At 43.4% G+C, this 6,000-nt stretch overlaps 1 long non-coding RNA gene across 2 annotated transcripts in view; it reads right to left on the bottom strand.

The window, feature by feature from the left end:
• Positions 1 to 263: 263 nt before the first annotated feature.
• Positions 264 to 6,000, bottom strand: part of LOC137372590 (uncharacterized) — a 55,202-nt gene continuing 49,465 nt past the window's right edge. For both annotated transcript variants that reach the window (XR_010975451.1, XR_010975450.1), the window contains exon 3: positions 264 to 2,435. This is a non-coding gene — a long non-coding RNA (uncharacterized lncRNA). The remainder of the gene's footprint in view (positions 2,436 to 6,000) is intronic.

Genomic DNA, 6,000 nt, shown 5'->3' with positions numbered 1-6,000 from the left:
AGTGACTTTATAAGCACACGTTCCATAATCAGTGATTGGACCGTGCGATTATGCAATCACTGTATTGTCATGCTAGGCTAGGCTGCATAATCATACATTCCAATTACTGTATAATCACAATGTGAAATAACTCTGATCACTATATAATCACATGGTTAAATCACTCCAATCACTGCATAATCACATGGTGAAATCACTTTGATCACTGTATACTCACATGGTCCAAACATGGAATAATCACACAGTCCAATCACTGTTTGAATAATCACATGGTCTAATTACTGTTGTCTAATCACATGGTCCAATCACTGTATTTATAATCACACAGATCAATCACTGCTTGTACAATCACACAATCCCATCACTGTATAATCACATGCACCAATCACTCTTTGTATAATCTCATGGTCCAATCACTGATTTTATGTTCACACGGTCCAATCACTGATTGTACATTCACAAGGTGTAATCACTCTAAAATCACATTGTCCAATCACTGCTTGTATAAACATACAGTCCATCACTATTTGTCTAATCACACAGTCGTATAATCACACAGTCCAAAAACTGTTTGTAAAATCACAAGGTCCAATGACTGATTGGATATTCACACGGTCCAATCACTGTTTGTATAATCACATGATCCAATCACTCCTTCTAAAATCACATGGTCCAATCACTGTTTGTATAATCACACGGTCCAATTATTGTATAAGCACATGGATCCATCGCAGTAAAACAGATGGTCCAATCGCTGCTTGAACAATCACAATATCCAATCACTGTTTGCAAAATCACATGGCCCAATCACTGAATAATTGCATGGTCCAATCACTGTAAAATCACATGGTCCAATCACTGTTTGTATAATCACAAGTTACAAACACCGATGTCAAATTAGATGGTCCAATTACTGTTTGGAAAACGATATGGTGCAATCACTTTTTGCATAAACTCTCGGTCAAATCACTGGATAATCACATGTTCCAATTACTGTATAATCACATGGTGAAATCACTCCAATCACTGGATATTCAAATGGTCCAATCACTCTTTGTATAATCACACGGTCCAATCGTTTTATAATTACCCGATCCAATCGCTGTTGTATAAATCACACAGTCCAATCGCCTTTGCATAAACACACGGTCCAATCACTGTTTAATGACAGGCTCCAATCACTATTTGTAAAATTACAAAGTCCAATCATTGCTTGCATAATCACACAGTCCAATCAATGTTGTATAATGCATGGTCTAATAATTATATATGTACATGGTCCAATCACTGTTTGTATAATCACAAGGAACAATGACTGTAAAATCACATGGTCCAATCACTGAATAATTGCACAGCCCAATCACCGTAAAAGCATGCAATCCAATCACTCTTCATAAAATCACGTCATCCAATCACTGCTTGAATTACCACACAGTCCAATCACTGGATAATCACATGGTCCAATCGCTGTTTGTATTATCACAATGTCCAATCACTGTTTGTAGAATCACAAGGTCCAATCACTGTTGTATAATCACACGGTCCAATCACTGTTTGTAGAATCACAAGGTCCAATCACTGTTGTATAATCACACGGTCCAATCACTTTTTGTAGAATCACAAGGTCCAATCACTGTTGGATAATCACACGGTCCAATCACTGTTTGTAGAATCACAAGGTCCAATCACTGTTGTATAATCACATGGTCCAATCTCTGTTTGTAGAATCACAAGGTCCAATCACTGTTGTATAATCACACAGTCCAATCACTGTTTGTAGAATCACACGGTCCAATCACTGTTGTATAATCACACGGTCCAATCACTGTTTGTAGAATCACAAGGTCCAATCAGTGTTTGTAGAATCACACGGTCCAATCACTGTTGTATAATCACACGGTCCAATCTCTGTTAGTAGAATCACAAGGTCCAATCTCTGTTTGTAGAGTCACAAGGTCCAATCACTGTTGTATAATCACACGGTCCAATCACTGTTGTATAATCACAACATCCAATCACTGTTTGTATTATCACACGGTCCAATCACTGTTTGTATAATCACACGGTCCAATCACTGTTTGTATTATCACACGGTCCAATCACTGTTGGTATAATCACACAGTCCAATCACTGTTTGTAGAATCACACGGTCCAATCACTGTTGTATAATCACACGGTCCAATCACTGTTTGTAGAATCACAAGGTCCAATCAGTGTTTGTAGAATCACACGGTCCAATCACTGTTGTATAATCACACGGTCCAATCTCTGTTAGTAGAATCACAAGGTCCAATCTCTGTTTGTAGAGTCACAAGGTCCAATCACTGTTGTATAATCACACGGTCCAATCACTGTTTGTATAATCGCATGATCCAATCACTGTTTGTATAAACACACGGTCCAATCACTGTTTGTATTATCACACGGTCCAATCACTGTTGGTATAATCACACAGTCCAATCACTGTTTGTATAATCGCATGGTCCAATCAATGTTTGTATAAACACACGGTCCAATCACTGTTTGTATTATCACGCGGTCCGATCACTGTTTGAATAATGACAAGGTACAATGACTGTAAAATCACACGGTCCAATCACTGCATAATTACATGGTCCAGTCACTGTTTGTATAATCACATGCTCCAATCATTGTTGTATAATCACAGGCTCCAATCACCATTTGTATAATCACAACATACAATGACTGTATAGTCACATGGTCACAGGAGCATGCAGGTGGCGGCAAGCATCATAGACAGGAGTTTTTCAGATGTGGTTACATCCAATGTGCAGGCAATAGATGGGTGACCGCTAGAAGGGGCAGGCAGTCAGTGCAGGAATCCCCTCTGTCTATCCCCCTCTCTAACAAGTATACCGTTTTGGATACTGTTGGGGGGGGATGGCCTATCAGGGGAAAACAACTGCAGCAGCCAGAGCAGTGGCACCACGGCTGGCTCTGTTGTTCAGCAGGGAGGGACAAAGCGTAGAAGAGCAATATTTATAGGGGACTCTATAGTCAGGGGCACAGATAGGCGCTTCTGTGGACGTGAAAGAGACTCCAGGATGGTATGTTGCCTCCCTGGTGCCAGGGTCAAGGATGTCTCTGAACGGGCAGGGGGCATTCTGAAGGGGGAGGGTGAACAGCCAGAGGTTGTGGTACACATTGGTACTAACGACATAGGCAAGAAGAGTGACGAGGTCCTGCAGGGGGAGTTTAGGGAGTTAGGTAGAAAGTTAAAAAACAGGACCTCTAGGGTTGTAATCACTGGATTACTCCCTGTGCCACGTGCCAGTGAGGCTAGAAATAGGAAGATAGTGCAGCTAAACACGTGGCTAAACAGCTGGTGTAGGAGGGAGGGTTTCAGATATCTGGATCATTGGGATCTCTTCCAGGACAGGTGGGATCTGTATAAGAAGGATGGGTTGCATCTAAACTGGAGGGGCACAAATATCCTGGCTGCGAGGTTTGCTAGCATCACTCGGGAGGGTTTAAACTAGTGTGGTGAGGGGGGTGGGATCCAGAGTAGTAGGTCAGCAGGTGAAATAACTGAGGGGGAACTAGTGAATAAGGCCAGTAAGACTAAGAGGAAGAGCAGGCAGGGAGATGTTGCTGAGCAGAGCGGGACTGGTGGTCTGAAGTGCATTTGTTTCAATGTGAGAAGTATAACAGGTAAGGCAGATGAATTTAGAGCTTGGATTAGTACTTGGAAATATGATGTTGTTGCTATTACAGAAACTTGGTTGAGGGAATGACAGGATTGGCAGCTAAATGTTCTGGGATTTCGATGCTTCAGGCGGGATAGAGCCGGATGTAAAAGGGGTGGGGGAGTTGCATTACTGGTCAAGGAGAATATCACAGCTGTACTGCGGGAGGACACCTCGGAGGGATCATGCAGCGAGGCAATATGGGTTGTTGTGGTGGGTGATTTTAACTTCCCCTATATTGACTGGGACTCACTTAGTGCAGGAATAGGAAGGGTGCAGTCACAATGTTGGGGGTTTACTGCAGGCCTCCCAACAGCCAGCGGGAGACAGAGGAGCAGATATGTAGACAGATTTTGGAAAGATGTAAAATCAACAGGGTTGTTGTGGTGGGTGATTTTAACTTCCCCTATATTGACTGGGACTCACTTAGTGCTAGGGACTTGGATGGGGCAGAATTTGTAAGGAGCCGCCAGGAGGGCTTCTTGAAACAATATGTAGATAGTCCAACTAGGGAAGGGGCCGTACTGGACTTGGTATTGGGGAATGAGCCCGGCCAGGTGGTCGAAGTTTCAGTAGGGGAGCATTTCAGGAACAGTGACCATAATTCTGTAAGTTTTAAGGTACTTGTGGATGAGGATAAGAGTAGTCCTCGGGTGAAAGTGCTAAGTTGGGGGAAGGCTAATTATAACAATATTAGGCAGGAACTGAAGAATTTAGACTGGGGGTGGCTGTTTGAGGGTAAATCAACATCTGACAGGTGGGAGTCTTTCAAACGTCAGTTGATTAGAATCCAGGACCGGCACGTTCCTGTGAGGTAGAAGGATAAGTTTGGCAAGTTTCGGGAACCTTGGATAATGAGGGATATGGTGAGCCTAGTCAAAAAGAAAAAGGAAGCATTCGTAAGGGCTAGAAGGCTGGGAACAGGCGAAGCCCTTGAGGAATATAAAGAAAGTAGGAAGGAACTTAAGCAAGGAGTCAGGAGGGCTAAAAGGGGTCATGAAAAGTCATTGGCAAACAGGATTAAGGAGAATCCAAGGCTTTTTATTCGTATATAAAGAGCAAGAGGGTAACCTAGAAAAGGGTTGGCCCACTCAAGGACAGAGAAGGGAATCTAAGTGTGGAGCCAGAGGAAATGGGCAAGGTACTAAATGAGTACTTTGCATCAGAATTCACCCAAGAGAAGGACTTGGTGGATGATGAGGCTAGGGAAGGGAGTGTAGATAGTCTGGGTCATGTCGATATCAAAAAGGAGGAGGTGTCGGGCGTCTTGAAAAACATTAAGTTAGATAAGTCCCCAGGGCCTGATGGGATCTACCCCAGAATACTGAGGGGGGCAAGGGAGGAAATTGCTGGGGCCTTGACAGAAATCTTTGTATCCTCATTGGCTACAGGTGAGCTCCCAGAGGACTGGAGAATAGCCAATGTTGTTCCTTTGTTTAAGAAGGGTAGCAAGGATAATCCAGGAAATTCCAGGCTGGTGACCCTTACGTCAGTGTTTGGGAAATTATTGGAGAGGATTCTTCGGGACAGGATTTACTCCCATTTGGAAACAAATGAACTTGTTAGCGAGAGGCAGCATGGTTTTGTGAAGGGGAGGTCATGTCTCACTAATTTGATTGAGTTTTTTGAGGAAGTGATAAAGATGATTGATGAAGGAAAGGCAGTGGATGTTGTCTACATGGACTTCAGTAAAGCCTTTGACAAGGTCCCTCATGGCAGACTGGTACAAAAGGTGAAGTCACACGGGATCAGAGGTGAGCTGGCAAGATGGATAGAGAACTGGCATAGAAGAGAGGATAGCAGTGGAAGGGTGCTTTTCTGAATGGAGGGATGTGACTAGTGGTGTTCCGCAGGGATCAGTGCTGGGACCATTGCTGTTTGTAGTATATATAAATGATTTGGAGGAAAATGTAGCTGGTCTGATTAGTACGTTTGCGGACGACACAAAGGTTGGTGGTTGCGGATAGTGCTGAGGATTGTCAGAGGATACAGCAGGATATAGATCGGTTGGAGACGTGGGCGGAGACTTGGGCGGAGAAATGGCAGATGGAGTTTAATCCGGACAAATGTGAGGTAATGCATTTTGGAAGGTCTAATACAGGTGGGAAGCATACAGTAAATGGCAGAACCCTTAGGAGTATTGACTGGCAGAGAGATCTGGGCGTACAGGTCTACAGATCACTGAAAGTGGCAACGCAGGTGGATAAGGTAGTCAAGAAGGCATACGGCATGCTTGCCCTCATCGGTTGGGATATAGAGTATACAGCAGTGATTGGAGCGTGTGATTATACAG

Source organism: Heterodontus francisci, chromosome 8, assembly GCF_036365525.1.
Source record: "Heterodontus francisci isolate sHetFra1 chromosome 8, sHetFra1.hap1, whole genome shotgun sequence".
Lineage (NCBI taxonomy): Eukaryota > Metazoa > Chordata > Chondrichthyes > Heterodontiformes > Heterodontidae > Heterodontus > Heterodontus francisci.
The sequence above is the reverse complement of the archived record's forward strand: the minus strand, read 5'-3'. Positions and strand labels throughout refer to the sequence as shown.